This window comes from Cryptomeria japonica, chromosome 11 (assembly GCF_030272615.1).
Source record: "Cryptomeria japonica chromosome 11, Sugi_1.0, whole genome shotgun sequence".
In the NCBI taxonomy this organism is placed as follows: Eukaryota; Viridiplantae; Streptophyta; class Pinopsida; order Cupressales; family Cupressaceae; genus Cryptomeria; species Cryptomeria japonica.
In genome coordinates this window covers 254,758,073-254,775,331 of record NC_081415.1, presented here as the reverse complement: position 1 = coordinate 254,775,331, position 17,259 = coordinate 254,758,073, and positions in this window count along the sequence as shown.

Genomic DNA, 17,259 nt, shown 5'->3' with positions numbered 1-17,259 from the left:
GAGTGGAAATGTTCGGGACGGGGGCGCGGGCGCCACTGTCCTGATTCTGCACCTGAAACCGCTGTTTTGCACTCTGGAAAACTGTCTGAAATGCTATCTGTCAGGAGGACCAGGGTGCCCAGCGCCTCTGTCCCAGGGACCAGGGCGCCCAATGCCCCTATCTTGACAGGACCAGGGCGTCCCACGCCCCTGTCCTGGTATTCTGCTCTGCAATTTGGTGTGGGGTGCTGTCTTGACCTGCTTTTTCTGGATCTGCAACCTGCGGCGTCGTCCGAGTCTCGAAACCTGCACTTATATCTAAAAAAGGTGTTTGGGCAGCTATATAGGGTTTTACCTTAGTCAAACCCCCACTTTGGTGATTTCCACCTCCACGAATAGCCAAGTTGTATTGTAAAAGTAATGTGTGTGCAGACCTTGTGTGTGTGCAAGATCTAAAATGCAAGTAAGCAAACTAGAGCAACCTAGAAAGTAAACCCTAATTGCTTGTTAATGATAATGTAAATGCTCTAAATCAAGATGCAAAGTGATCTAAAGCATGAATAAATGAGATATTGAAGCTTATGCAAAGACATGAAAATAACATGAAATCATACCCAACCCTCAAGGGAGGAGTACAAGCCAATCTTCAGTCGGTAATCTCCTATTGTTCTTCAATGTCTTCCAAGCCCTAAATGGATGAATGGAATTGATAAATGCTTGATAGAGGGATGTTTATTGTTGTTGAAGTCTTCAAAGATCTGCTCTTTCGCTGCATATGAGGTTCCTCCCAACAAAAATCAGATCCCTTCAAATGAAGAAAGAGAGCTCTTATGTATGAAACCCTAGGTCTTAATTCCAATTTTTGGCTAACCTAGAGATTGAATATCCCGCCAATTTCTTGGGGTTAAGCTTTATTTTATGATTGGATCGCACTCCTAAAATTTCGGGAAAAATGTCCGGGACAGTGTGCACTCCGGGCGCCATGGTCCTGACAACTTTTCACCAAATTTTCAGGGCCGTCAGATATGATGATTTTAGAGAGAATCCTGAAGTTACAGGTGATTTCAAGATGTTTTGACCCCCGAAATCAAGCCCCCAAGCTCAGAATAGGGCCTAATTAGGGTTTTTGATTAAGTGATGTATTGGAAGAATAAAATGAAAGGGGCACGCTTTAATGAAAGGGCCCGACTTTATGATGTGGAAAATGATGAAATAGAACCTTTAGACCTAATTAATTTGATTAATTAAGTGCTAAAGGGGAAATGTAATGTAAAATGCAACTGCGCCAAGGCGGGTACTAAACTAGGTGTTAAATTGTACTGCTTTAGCAAGTGCGTACAATTTATGACATTACATTTAGCCCCCACTTTAGCAATCATATGAGTACTACGTGCATATGCAAGCTAAAGTACAGAAAGTAAACATCATTTGAAAAAGGATATATCCATAAGTTGTCGGACGAAGCCCCCAGCGGTATCTGCAGTACACAGTTAGGAACCACACCCTAAACAACACACGTTAGATCACAAAATCACCTAATGCTTACTAAGGAAGGTGATGAAATTTGTGAGTAGCTATATGCCCCCCCCTATTTCGGCTTGCTTATTAGGGAGGTGAAACAAGGTAACATGTTTACTTACGACAAATTGTGTAAGAGAGTATTGATGATGGATGTTCACTGAAAAGGCTTCATCAGAGCACTTTTTGGAACATCCCGAGAGTAGGGGAACGAAAATATGATTCCTACACAACAAACGGTTCGAAAATCGCATCTCCCAAACTCAAGTTATGATGAAATGAGTGATAGAGGAAAATTAGGGTTTTGAAAGTAAATGTAAAAGAATGAAAGTATATACCTTTGAAAGTGACATTTGCACTTGTCACTTTGTTGATTCTGAGTATTGTTCATTGCAGCGGAGCCCACATAGCCATCATCATGCCTTCATGATGACCAGAGCGTCCCACGAGGATTGAGATCATGCGACAGGCCGTGATCGACGACGAGCCACTGGACGAGGTGAGTTGACTGAACTTTGACTTTTGATTTTCTGCATTTGACTTTCTGTGATCATTTGCGGGCCCTGGAACCCAACCATGGGTCCCACACAGGGCGCCATGGTCCCTGTGGGGTGCCATGGTCCCTGACAGGGCGCCATGGTCCCTTCAGGGCGCCATGGTCCCTTCAGGGCGCCATGGTCCCTGACAGGGCGCCATGGTCCCAATCAGGACTTGGCGAGAAATGCCAAGGTTAGCATATGATGTTCGATAGTTTGCATGAATGATTTTTGATGATTGAGTACTGATTATAGTTATGTTTTTGTGATGCAGGGTCTCCCGTACATGAGAGAGCACACGGTGGGGCAGATTCTTCGTAGTTTGCGAGATCAGATTCCCTGACTTACTTAGGTAGAGAGAGGCACATTGTCGATAGTAGGTTTGTGGTCTATGATTCTTATGTCGGCCATCCAATTTCATCCTGCGATGCTGATGGCACTCATGGAGCGATGGGATCCTGACACATGCACGTTCCAGCTTCCAGTAGGGGAGATGACGGTGACACTTGAGGATGTGTACCGCATTCTTTGCCTACCGATCAGAGGAGCTACCGTGACATATGCGACTGATTGGTCAGTAGAGGATCATCAGAGGGAGCAGGTATATTGCATAGGGAGAGTCATGCCGAGTGAGACGAGAGGTCGTATCATGGTCAGCTGGCTCTTACATCCTACAGGAGAGGTGCCCCTCATGAGACATCTTATGATAGCCATCATTGCACTAGCCGTCTGCCCTAATGGGCGAGGTACACACATGCATGGGGGTCTCACATGGTGCATCAGGGCTATGAAGAGACATAGGAGAGTATATGCCTAGGGTCAGAGTATGCTTGCACATCTCTATCACGACCTTGAGGAGTATGTTTTCGGACAGGGTTGCAGCTTGATGACATGCACACTTCTGCAGGTGTGGATATTTGAGCACTTTACATGCACCAGGCCTGTCGGCTATCCGATGAGTATGGCTAGCGAGCGACCTAGGGTATTTGCTTATCCACTTACCAGCGAGTGGAGATTTGGAGATCTATTGTATTGGAGAGTGATAGTTGACAGATTGACAGCCGAGGTGACCGTGTGGAGACCATATCTGCGGATGCACAGATGGGATGGGATGGAGAGACAGTTAGCATGCCTACAGAGGAACCGCCTACTAAGAGGACGATATCCACACATCATAGTCCCATTCTACTTTGACTGAGTACGGAGGCAGTTTGGGCTAGAGCAGTGTGTTCCAGCCGATGTGCCCATCTACACTCGACACTCACGAGTCCTTCCCAGACCCAGAGCAGTAGCGAGACCCACGATAGATGATATCGAGATCACAGATATAGAGGGGTCCGATCAGGATGTGGTCACTGATTATGCTACAGACCCCGGGGCACAACGTAGGTATCATTCCTAGTTTATGAGATCATACCCAGGGCCTATCTTTCCACTAGATCACCCGACAGGCCATCCAGGTCCATGGAGGCATGGAGATCGAGATGAGGATCAGGGATGATGAGGAGGAGTCAGATGCAGCTCCTCACCATTCAGGGGATGATACCGTAGCCTTAGATCCTCCCGTTATTCCCCAAAAGGGGGAACACGAGGCGCTATGGAGACCTGCACCTATCGCGCACAGATCGCTCGAGCATGGGGAGCCTAGTAGTTCCCAGTCACAGATGCTACCATATCACAATCCCTACTGGCGTGAGGGAGATCCAGGTATAGTAGGTTTATATTGATTGATTGATTTTTTGATGATATAAAATGGAACTAACACAAAATCTGTTCTACTGCTACAACTAATGTGCAGGAGTGGCGCTCCTTGATCTAGCAAGCAGTGACAGATATCTCTACGACAGCGCAGATCCCTAGTTCCTCACAGGTTGCTTATAGACCTCAAGGGAACGCGGGTCGGTATGATGATTTGTTTTCCCCATTTCGAGTATAGGTAGAGATATGGAGGGAGAGAGAGCGGGCTCTATCAGAGGACCTTCAGGGAGCACAACGTGATCTAGCAGCAGCTCAGGCCGAGACTACCTCGTATCGCGCTATCCTTATGGATAGGGATCATAGGAGTTCCTCTCGGAGCCATTCATGATCTATATCACGGTATACCCCCATGGGTCCAACTGCACGACCAGATCAGGAGGGAGCATCTAGTCGTCACTCTCCAACCACCAGCCCTAGGGATAGGAGATGATCTTATGATGTAGGGTAGGTCACATTTTGGATGTGTAGGGACCTACCTTTGTATATTGATCCACATATATATATATACATGCTTCTTTGTTTCAAACATGTTATCTTTAATGCCTAAATAATGTGTATTGTGATTAAAGTTAATACATTTGGTAGATGTACATGTATGTTCTAAATTTAATTTCCATGTGATTGATTTCTCAATGCTCCATGATTAAATTGATACATGTGTGACTTAATTAAAATATTTGATCAAGTACTATATTGATGATAAGGAAGAAAGTATGTATTAAGCCTACGAATCATATAACCAATGTGATTTAATTTGAATTTAAACACAACATGACATGATTCAACTTAACACATAAAAACATTGTTTAATATGTCAACATAATGAAAATGTAAATCTTTTGTAATTTACATAAATGAATTCAAGACAAACCATAAAGTAAAGACACATGCTTGTCAGGAACGAAGCAATATAGATTAAACAAAACATCATTTAATTCTATTTGCTCTAATCAAAGATATGTTAACATATTATCCAATTTTGAAGAAGTGAGAAAGGAAATAGATAAATGATAAGGAATGAGGCATTAAGCATAGTATCTACGCAAGTGCATAGCGTTTATAGGGTCTTTAAGAGGCGTACCATCTACATCCGCTATTTTGTAAGCACCTGATCCATAATCTTCAATAACGATATACGGTCCAAGCCAATTAGGACTGAATTTTCCCTTTTCTTCAGGTAAGGCATTCACATTGCACTGATTCTCATAGAGCACTAAGTCACCCACTGAGAAGGAACGTTGAATAACCTTATCATTATAGTTTCGTTGTAGAGTTTTGTGATATGCTTGAATATGCTCAAGAGCATTTATACGCTGTTCATCAAGCATCTCAAGCTGTTGAAGTCTTTGTTCTCTATAGGAGTCATCATCTATTATACCTTTGAGAGAAACTCTAAGTGATGGAATCTCTAATTCTAAAGGCATAATAGCATCAGCACCATAAACAAGATTATAAGGAGTAGTTCCCGTGGCAATTCGTACACTCATTCAGTAGGCCCAAAGAGCATAGATTAGCTGAGTACTCCAATCCTTACCATGCTTATTCACGGTTTTGCGAAGAATTTGTTCAATTATTTTATTGGATGATTCGGCTTGACCATTTGATTGAGGATAGTATGGTGTAGAAAATCGATGTTTGATATGATATTTCTCGAGGAATTGCTTCACGTCTTTATTCTTAAATGATGTCCCATTATCAGAGATTATAGTGGAAGGTATCCCAAATCGAGAAATAATGTTTTCTAGAAGAAATCGACAAATCACTTCAGCTGTAGTGGAGCGAAGAGGAACAGCTTCTACCCACTTTGTAAAGTAATCTGTTGCAGTTATAATGAAAACATGTCCTTGAGATGAAGGAGGAGAGATTTTACCGATGAGATCCAACCCCCATGCAGAGAAAGGCCAAGAAGCTACCTGAGAACGGAGTTCTTGGGCAGGAGCATGAATCAAATTATTGTGTTGTTGGCATTGGTGACATTTCTTAACAAATGAAAAATCCTGCTGCATAGTTTGCCAATAATATCCCATACGAAGTAATCTTTGAACCAAGGATTTACCTCCAAAATGCCCCCCACAGGCACCTGAATGCGCCTCTTCAAGAGCAATAGGGATTTCTGATTTGTTAAGACAGTGCAGGAGAAGACCGTTATAACCCCTTCGGTAAAGAACATTAGAAAGAATGATATACCTAGCAGACAACTTGCGAACTCTAGCCCTGGTGTTCCTATTGGCAGAATCAGGAAAGGTACCATCAGTCAAGTATCTTACGATATGCGAGTACCATTCATCCGAGTCTATGAAGTCGCAACATGTCACCAGGCTGGAATCATCTACAATAGCTGGAGAAGTAAGGTTGTGAATAACAAATTTAAGATCAACCATAGGGTCCTCTAAAGATACAAGAGAAGCCACATGTCATGCCCAAAATTTAGGGCAAAAACGGAACAAATTTTTTTTTTAAAAGATACTAATTTAATTAACAAGCACACTCTTGCGACAAGCGTTAAAGAAAATTTCATTATTAAATTTCGGATATTTCCGAAACGAATTAAGCTTCGATAATTTATTATATTTTAATTGCGGAAAATCTACTGGTTAAAATTCTACCTCCAAGAGATACTTAGTCAATAGTTTTATTTAATTAAACATACTAAAGGGAATAGGAGAGATATTTTAATTTATCTCCCGATATGACTATATAGTCCTTTCAAATTTTTTTTAAAGATTTTCTCTTTATATTTTATCCCAAATTAAAATCAGGATTATTTAAATATATACATATATTCATATTTGAATATGCATATATTTATATATTAAAATTTAATTACTATACAAATGCTCCAAAAAGTTCATAAATTTACATATATATATATATATTCCCATATATATATATGGAAACATATATATATATATTTTACTTAAATGGCAGATATTTTAATTCTAAATTTGAATACCATTATAATTTCCTAATTAAAAACCATATTGTTGCCCAACCCTAATTAGGGTTCTAATTTCTTTTATAAATATTTTCCAAACTAAAAAATATATTTATTTATTTTTTTGTATTTAAATTGCCCTAGCCCCTTTCGGGCTAGGGTTTAACCCAATTTTTCTTTTTAACAGACAAGTTTCATGCTGGGCCGAAGGCCCTACAAGCGGCCATGATCTCAAGATGCAGGTCACAGGGGTTTCGAGTGGCGGGCTGGCCGCGCGCACCACTGTGTGAGCTCACAGTGGCGCCGCGGCACCACTGTGTGCCCACACAGTGGGCGCCGCTAGCGGCTCCCCACTGTGTGGCCACATAGTGGCGGCCGTGGCCGTCCACTGTGTGCCCACACAGTGGGTGCCGCAAGCGGCTCCACTGTGTGTGCACACAGTGGGCGCCGCGCGGTCGTCCACTGTGCGTACAAACAGTGGAGTCCACGGGGGGCCCCAAACATATTTTTTTTATAAATTTTTTTTTAAAATTAAAATACATAATAATATTTATATGTATATATATATATAAATATATATATTTATATATATATATATATATATATATATATATATAAATAACTTAAATAAGCATAGTAAAAATAAAAAATGAAATTTATTTCAATATAAATTTATATAAGGTTTTTTTTTTGAAAGAGAATTTTACATACAAAATTCTAAACTAATATAATAAAGAAAAAGATAACATTAAGTTTAATCAAAAATATAAATATATATATATATATATATATATATAAATTCATCTATAAAACTAGCTTTTAAATCAATGTTAACAAAAATACAATTCAAAGTATTTTACAAAGATACATTATACTTTTTCTGGAAATAAAGAAATCCATTTATATTTTTTTTTAAAATAGAATATTCACATAAAACAACTTTTTTTTTAAAAATACATAGAAATCTTTCAATAACAATAATCTTTTATTTGCCACAAGTGAAATATAATTAAAGTCTAAATGAAAAACAAATCTTTTATTTCTTTCCATAATACAAGAAGCTTTTTGCATGCAACACAATTTAACCTTTCTTTTTTTTATAAACCAGAAGTAGAAATAACAAGCTTTTCTTTCTTTAAAACATCTCTAAAATATTCTACCAAATTTACAGAATGTTTTCTCTGAACAGTCACAACATTAAGACTTCAAGTCTACTATTACAAATTACAACTTGCTTCTCCTTTCTCTTGAATTGAGGCATTTATTTACAACAACTTTAAACAAACATCTGCAACTGAATTCAAATATCTTCAAATACAATCTTCTGAATATCTTTCATGAATCCTATCCTCTTTCTTCTGAATTTCCTGCATAATAGAAAACACAAAATTGACCACGGAGTGCTCACCTCCCAGCCTAGGCTAACTGGTAGCCACCCCCGAGCTCGGAGAACCACTTCCTAGACGGGTAACAAACAGGCAAACACATAGAAACACAAGCATACAAAAAATCCAGACACTTTCCCAACCTGGCTTTTCACAGCACCACACTCTGGTGGTGATCATTTTTCAAAGGGTGGTAGTGGACCAAATACCCTGAGGAGAATCTGCAAGTATGTAATAAACAAGAAGCCATCTCATGGCACAAATGAAATATCAAGAATCTCAACCCCTAAATCCTTATGCCCCCCAAAGGCATTCTAGCCTTATTACCCTCCTTATGACCCCCATTGCACAAACAGGCCATGCAGCAAGGGTCACACCAAGATCCCTTGTGATTGCTCTCAAAAGAGAGTCTCTCACTCGAGGGCTGTCACTGCTACCACCCTCAAGATCCTCTTCTCTCCCAAGAGTAAGAGATCTTGAGAAAACTCCCAAAACACATTCATTCATAAAACAAAACACCAAAAGATTTTCAAACATCCATTTTCAAGAATACAGATTTCGCATTCAACAATTTCCAGACATAAACAAGAAAAAGGCATTAAAAGTAAAAATTGAAACCAACCTTAATCTGCCCAAAGGTTATTATGATTTCTGATGAAGAGCTGCCCAATCCACAAATCTTTTTCCTTCTACCCTTATTCAATTTCCTCTATTCCATAACATTATTTTTCTTCTAAATTTTCTTCTGTCTCCAAAAATGGAGAGTGGGTGATTAACCAGCTATTCCCAAAAATCTTCCTTAAGAAGCTCACTCTCTGAGTTCTCACAGGATTCTAAAAAAAAAACAAAAAGAAGGAAGAAAGCAAAAATGCAAAAAGACTTTCCTTCCCAAAAGGAAAATATCTTGATTTGATTTCACTTCAATTTTCAATTTTCGCTCAACTCAAAAAAGCCAATTTTTAAAGCGTTAAAAAGATCATTATAAAGTAGAAACTTGCCTAAAATTACCCCTAACCCCTAGGTATACCTTATGGGCTTCCGGAAACCCTAATAAACTACCCCTAGGTGTTCATTTAACCCATTTTAAACCCCCCCGAAGTTTATTTTCGGGTCAAACATAAGTTGACCTCTCCAAATATTATATTCTCAAAATATCTTTTTGACAACACATTATTTTATTTAATAATTAATTAAACACTTTCCCTCCAAGAGACAAAATAATTAAATTTAAATACACATGTGTCAAGTGACACAATTAAAACACTTTTACAAAAATAAAACATGAAGTTGTCTCTTGAGGTTTTTACACATTAAAATTTAATTAACACTCTAACACTCATGCAGCATATACAGTTACGAATAAAATACAACACAAACGGGGTGTTGTCTCTCCAAATAGACAAACCCTGGCTTTACGAACATACATAGGTCTAGGTTTGATTCTCCGAAATTTTCCATGGTCACATGGTAAATTTCTTGCGCATCTCAATTTACACATTAGTACTTCCAAATATCCAAATATAATATAATTCAATAATATAACAATGCACATCATCAGTTGCATACAATTTCCATCCGCACATATTGAATACATCTTTTATCAAGCAAATTTCACATAAGCAATTTCATCCCAATTCACATAAACTAAACATACATCATAGTTCTATATTCAGAGTAAAGTCCTGCAAATTCAATAACGACATCTATCATTGCAATTATCATCCTATCTAATAATCATGTAGTGTTCTATCCCATAAAGCATGTAAGTAAATCATCAAATCATAGCAATGTTATCCAATATCCTGAAATCATATAAGTTCTAAGTCTCAAAATGCATCAAAATAAAGTATCCATAATAGTCTAAAATATAAAATCCACTGAATGTCAGACTGAGTCGAGGTGAGGCCTCACATCCTCCCCCTCTAGGCATGAACTTCCTCCTGGAGTTCATCAAAGAGGTGAGGGTACTCTGATCTCATACATGTTGCGTCCTCCCATGAAGCCGTAACCTCATCATAACAATCCCACTGGACCCTAACCTGGTCCAACTCTCGACCTCGAAGGGCCAATGTCCGGCGTGCCAAAATGCGAATGGGCTCCAAAGCTAGCTGCCCGTCCGACTCCACCTGCAAGGCATCCCAATCTAAAATGTGAGACTCATCATAGATATACTTTCTCAAAACTGAAACTTGAAACACATCGTGGATGCGTGACAGGCTAGGTGGCAAAGCTAAACGGTAGGGAACTGGGCCTATCCTCTCCAAAATCTCAAAAGGTCCAACAAAGCGAGGTGCGAGCTTAGAACCCTTTCCGTAACGGATCGGACTCTTATGCGGTCACACTCTCAGGAAAACTCTGTCTCCAACCAAGTAACTACGATCTATCCTCTTTGCATCGGCATACTTCTTCTGTCTATCTTGAGCCTCTCTGAGACGCTGCCTAATCAAATCCACCTGCTGGTCCATATCCCGAACTAACTCAGGACCAATAGCAACTCTATCCTCTATGCGATCCCAACTCAAGGGCGTCCTGCAAGGCTTGTCGTATAATGCCTAATAGGGTGGCATCCCCAAAGAAGTGTGATGCCCATTGTTATAGGCAAACTCCACTAAAGGAAGATACTCCTCCCATCGGGTCTCATGATCCATGACGTACATACGAAGCATATCCTCTAACACCTGATTGACCCTCTCTGTCTGACCATCTGTCTCTGGGTGATAGGCTGTACTGAAATTGAGCTTAGTGCCCATAGCTGCCTGTAATGACTTCCAAAAGGTAGAAGTAAAAAGAGAATCCCTGTCAGAGATAATCTTGCGGGGTACGCCATGAAGCCTAACAATGTCTCGCAAGAACACCTGTGCTACTGCTGGAGCTGTGAATGTAGTACGAACTAGTGAAAAGTGAGCTACTTTGGTCAACTTGTCAACTGTCACCAAGATAGCATCATGGCGACGAGAAGACATAGGAAGACCAATGATGAAATACATGGATATAGTATCCCACTTCCACTCTGGTATAGCATGAGACTGAAGCAACCCACCTGGATGGCGGTGCTCCGCCTTTACCCTCTGACACTCGAGACACCGAGCTACTATCTCAGCAATGAGCTGCCGCATTCCTGGCCAATGATACAACTGCCTCAAGTCAGCATGCAACTTCTTAACCCCGGGATGCACTGCATAAGGAGCTCTATGAGCTTCCATGACAATGAACTCTTGCAACCCTCCGGAGGAAGGTACATAAATGCGCCCTCTGTGGCGTAATAGTCCATCGGACTCCAAAGAATAATCCACATATTTCCCTTCTAGAGTGACCTGAGAACGTAACACCTGACAAACCTCTGCATACCATCCATCCTCTGACAAGTGCCGAAGTATACGGTCCCTCAAGTCTGTGCCCATGGATATGGTGTAAACCTCATGACGTCTCCTACTCAAGGCATCTGCAACTACATTTTCCTTTCCCTTGATGTAGTGAACGTCAAAATCATATTCGCACAAAAACTCCATCCATCTCCTCTGACGTGCATTAAGGTTCGGCTGAGTGAAGATGTACTGAAGACTCTGATGATCTGAATGCAACTCAAAGTGATGTCCTAGAAGGAAGTGTCTCCACCTCACAAGTGCATGCACTACTGCTGCGAGCTCAAGGTCGTGAGTGGGATAATTAAGTTCATGAGTCTTAAGTTTCCTAGACTCGAAAGCTATGGCCCTACCACCTTGCATAAGAACTGCCCCTAAACCCTCTAAGGAAGCATCGGTACAAACCATGAAATCAGCTGAAGGATCTGGTACAACAAGGATAGGAGCGCTAGTAAGTGCCTTCTTGAGTTCCTGAAAGGCCTTCTTGCACTTCTCTGTCCACTCAAATTTCTTCCCTTTACGCTGAAGAGAGGTAATAGGGTGTGCGACTCTGGAGAAACCTTCGACAAAACGTCGGTAATATCCTACTAAACCCATGAAACTCCTGACCTCTGTCACACTGGTAGGCGCTGGCCAATCCATAATAGCCCTAATCTTTGATGGGTCAACTGAGATCCCATCACCGGAAATAACTTGTCCAAGGTACTTGACCTCAGATCAAAAGAAAGCACACTTCGATAGGCTGCCAAACAACTAGTTATCTCGCAAACACTGCAATACCTATTTCAGGTGCTCCTCATGCTCCTTCTCATTCCGAGAATATATCAATATATCATTGAGGAACACAATAACAAAACGGTCCAGAAAGGTATGGAACACCCCATTCATGAGACTCATAAAAACTGCTGGGGCATTCGTAAGTCCAAAGGGGACTACGGTAAACTCATAGTGACCGTATCTAGTGCGAAATGTAGTCTTGTGGATATCACTTTCCACTATTCTCAACTGATGGTATCCTGACTTCAGATCTATTTTGGAAAAGACTTTGGCACCCTGAAGCTGATCAAATAAATCATCAATTCTGGGCAAAGGATATCGGTTCTTGATGGTTACTTTATTTAGCTGTCGATAATCCATACACAAACGGAGAGATCCATCCTTCTTCTTAAGGAAGATAACTGGTGCACACCACGGGGATACGCTAGGACGGATATGACCCTTCTCAAGAAGTTCCTCAAGCTGAATTTTAAGTTCATTAAGCTCATTTGTGGTCATTCTATAAGGTGCTCTGGAAACTGGCTCGGCTCCTGGTACTAGGTCTATATGAAAATAAATCTCTCTGCGGGGAGGCATTCCCAGTAACTCTGAAGGAAATACATCTGAATATCCCTAAAGGATAGGATGGTCATCGAGCGATGTTTCTTTTTCCTCCTCTTCTCCTCTGTCACTAATAGTGATAGCAAAAAGCTGACATCCCTTCCGCATGCTCTGCTTGAGCTGCATTGCGGAGATCATACGAAGAGACACGGGCCTCTGAATCCTGGTGATAACTATGGGCGAACCATGATCATCCTCACACTCGATCTTTTTCAGGCGGCAATCCATCTTGGCTCTGTGGGCATAAAGCCAATCCATGCCAAGTACGATCCCATAAGATCCAAGTGGAGTCACTCTAAGGTCTACTACAGTGGTGGTCTTGCCAATCTGCAACTGACATGCCCTAACCTCTAATTCCACTGACACTCTAGCCCCTGAAGCTAATTCCACTTCCCAACTGACACCCTGCCTAGTTGCCACTAGCCCGCAACGCTCCACAACCAATGGAGATATAAAGGAGTCAGTAGCTCTTGAATCAAACAAAATAGATACATGGTTACCTCTGATAATACCTGAAGATTCGATAACCGTGGCCTGATGATCAGCCTGGCGGTTGTCAACCGCTGCGAATACTCTATGGGACCTGCCCATATCACCAACTGTCGGTTCTAAAGCGGCCATCCGCTAACTCCCTGCTACCTGTCCCTGAGGGAAATCCCTCGCCAAGTGCCCCATGGCTCCACAAGTAAAGCAAGCACCCCGTGCCTAGAACTGGGCACCCTGAGGCCTAGAAAAAGCCTGACCTCCTGTCCTACTGGATCCGCTGTACCCACCCCTGGAGGACTGCTGAGTCCCCGCCGGCTATGTGTACTGCCCCTGTGCTCTCTGATCACGTTTCTGTCCTTGAGTCTGCCACTGCTTGGGCTTGGAGCCTTGCGGATACTATGGAGGCTTCTGCCTCTGGTTCTGTGGTGTCTGTTGTGGAGGAGGGGGTTTGGAGAACCCCTGAGAATTTCGGTTGTTCCCCTTCCAATGTGGTTTCTGAAATCCATAAGTCTGAGGTGCGGGATTTTGGTTCTGATACCGATCCCTATTGTCCTGTGGTCTAACCTGAATTTCCTCGGCAATCAGTGCCTTCTCTACAGCAACCCGAAGGCTCTCTGGAGCGGACATCCTAACAGGCCCGGCTATACCGGCATTCAATCCCCTGATGAAGCGGTTTACAAGAAGTTTCTCATCCTTTAGATAATCTACATATGGCAACAACTCAAAGAATTTACTCTCATACTGGGTTACTGACAAGCCTTTTTGTTGGAGATCATGAAATTCGTCTATACGACGCTGCCTGAAGTGCTCTGATAGGTACCTCTCATGGAACCTCTCTGTGAATATCTCCCAAGTGAGTGTATCAGGTACTAATCTGCATTTGTACTCTTCCTATCTCCACCAAGTGGAGGCTGTCCCTCTCAGAAGATGAACTGCAACACGTGCTTTCAAGTTGCTCTCATAAGAACGCAACGCAAAGCACCTCTCAAGACTCAGAAGCCATGCCTCGGCCTCTACTCCATCTGTAGAACCTCTGAAGGATGGTGGTTGGAGGCGCATGACCTCCCTGATGAGATCCCCTGGATCTCGACGACCTCTCTCAAAATAAACTGGTTCCATCGCAGGAGGTGGTCCTGGCATATGCACTGACTCTAGCTCATTACCACCCTGGCTCTCTACAGGAATCGGAGCTGGGCTCCTGCTTTGTTCTCTATCAACAGATCTATGACTTCCAGAGTCATGACTCCTAACCAGAGGGTTCTCTGCTGGAATCCTTTCCTGAACAATGCCAATAAGATTCTGAATGGCTGCTAAAAGGTCATGGTTAGGTTCATTTGGCTGTTCAGGAGGTGCTCCTGGGTTCTCCTCTAGAACCGATGCCTCCCTCTCTTCCTCATCGCGAGCTAGGCGCTCACGTCTAGGACCCCGTCCGCGCTTGCAAGCTTGTCGCGTCAACGGAGGCATCCTAAGAGGAAATAAGACAAAACAATTAATTTATTTCTTTGAGAATTAAATTTATTTAAATTCAAAATTCCATTTAACAAAATAATTTTAAATATATTTAAGGCGAAACGTAAGTGAGTAAGGTTCCTAGTGTGGAAACCTTGCTCTGATACCAAAATGTCATGCCAAAAATTTAGGGCAAAAACGGAACAAATTTTTTTTTTAAAAGATACTAATTTAATTAACAAGCACACTCTTGCGACAAGTGTTAAAGAAAATTTCATTATTAAATTTTGGCTATTTCCGAAACGAATTAAGCTTCGATAATTTATTATATTTTAATTGCGGAAAATCTACTGGTTAAAATTCTACCTCCAAGAGATACTTACTCAATAGTTTTATTTAATTAAACATACTAAAGGGAATAGGAGAGATATTTTAATTTATCTCCCGATATGACTATATAGTCCTTTCAATTTTTTTTTAAAGATTTTCTCTTTATATTTTATCCCAAATTAAAATCAGGATTATTTAAATATATACATATATTCATATTTGAATATGCATATATTTATATATTAAAATTTAATTACTATACAAATGCTCCAAAAAGTTCATAAATTTACATATATATATATATATATATATTCCCATATATATATATGGAAACATATATATATATATATATATATTTTACTTAAATGGCAGATATTTTAATTCTAAATTTGAATACCATTATAATTTCTTAATTAAAAACCATATTGTTGCCCAACCCTAATTAGGGTTCTAATTTCTTTTATAAATATTTTCCAAACTAAAAAATATATTTATTTATTTTTTTGTATTTAAATTGCCCTAGCCCCTTTCGGGCTAGGGTTTAACCCAATTTTTCTTTTTAACAGACAAGTTTCATGCTGGGCCGAAGGCCCTACAAGCGGCCATGATCTCAAGATGCAGGTCACGGGGGTTTCGAGTGGCGGGCTGGCCGCGCGCACCACTGTGTGAACTCACAGTGGCGCCGCGGCACCACTGTGTGCCCACACAGTGGGCGCCGCTAGCGGCTCCCCACTGTGTGGCCACACAGTGGCGGCCGTGGCCATCCACTGTGTGCCCACACAGTGGGTGCCGCAAGCGGCTCCACTGTGTGTGCACACAGTGGGCGTCGCGCGGTCGTCCACTGTGCGTACACACAGTGGAGTCCGCGGGGGGCCCCAAACATATTTTTTTTATAAATTTTTTTTTAAAATTAAAATACATAATAATATTTATATGTATATATATATATAAATATATATATTTATATATATATATATATAAATAACTTAAATAAGCATAGTAAAAATAAAAAATGAAATTTATTTCAATATGAATTTATATAAGGTTTTTTTTTTGAAAGAGAATTTTACATACAAAATTCTAAACTAATATAATAAAGAAAAAGATAACATTAAGTTTAATCATATATATATATATATATATATATATATATATATATTCATCTATAAAACTAGCTTTTAAATCAATGTTAACAAAAATACAATTCAAAGTATTTTACAAAGATACATTATACTTTTTCTAGAAATAAAGAAATCCATTTATATTTTTTTTTAAAATAGAATATTCACATAAAACAACTTTTTTTTAAAAAATACATAGAAATCTTTCAATAACAATAATCTTTTATTTGCCACAAGTGAAATATAATTAAAGTCTAAATGAAAAACAAATCTTTTATTTCTTTCCATAATACAAGAAGCTTTTTGCATGCAACACAATTTAACCTTTCTTTTTTTTATAAACCAGAAGTAGAAATAATAAGCTTTTCTTTCTTTAAAACATCTCTAAAATATTCTACCAAATTTACAGAATGTTTTCTCTGAACAGTCACAACATTAAGACTTCAAGTCTACTATTACAAATTACAACTTGCTTCTCCTTTCTCTTGAATTGAGGCATTTATTTACAACAACTTTAAACAAACATCTGCAACTGAATTCAAATATCTTCAAATACAATCTTCTGAATATCTTTCATGAATCCTATCCTCTTTCTTCTGAATTTCCTGCATAATAGAAAACACAAAATTGACCACGGAGTGCTCACCTCCCAGCCTAGGCTAACTGGTAGCCACCCCCGAGCTCGGAGAACCAATTCCTAGACGGGTAACAAACAGGCAAACACATAGAAACACAAGCATACAAAAAATCCAGACACTTTCCCAACCTGGCTTTTCACAGCACCACACTCTGGTGGTGATCATTTTTCAAAGGGTGGTAGTGGACCAAATACCCTGAGGAGAATCTGCAAGTATGTAATAAACAAGAAGCCATCTCATGGCACAAATGAAATATCAAGAATCTCAACCCCTAAATCCTTATGCCCCCCAAAGGCATTCTAGCCTTATTACCCTCCTTATGACCCCCATTGCACAAATAGGCCATGCAGCAAGGGTCACACCAAGATCCCTTGTGATTGCTCTC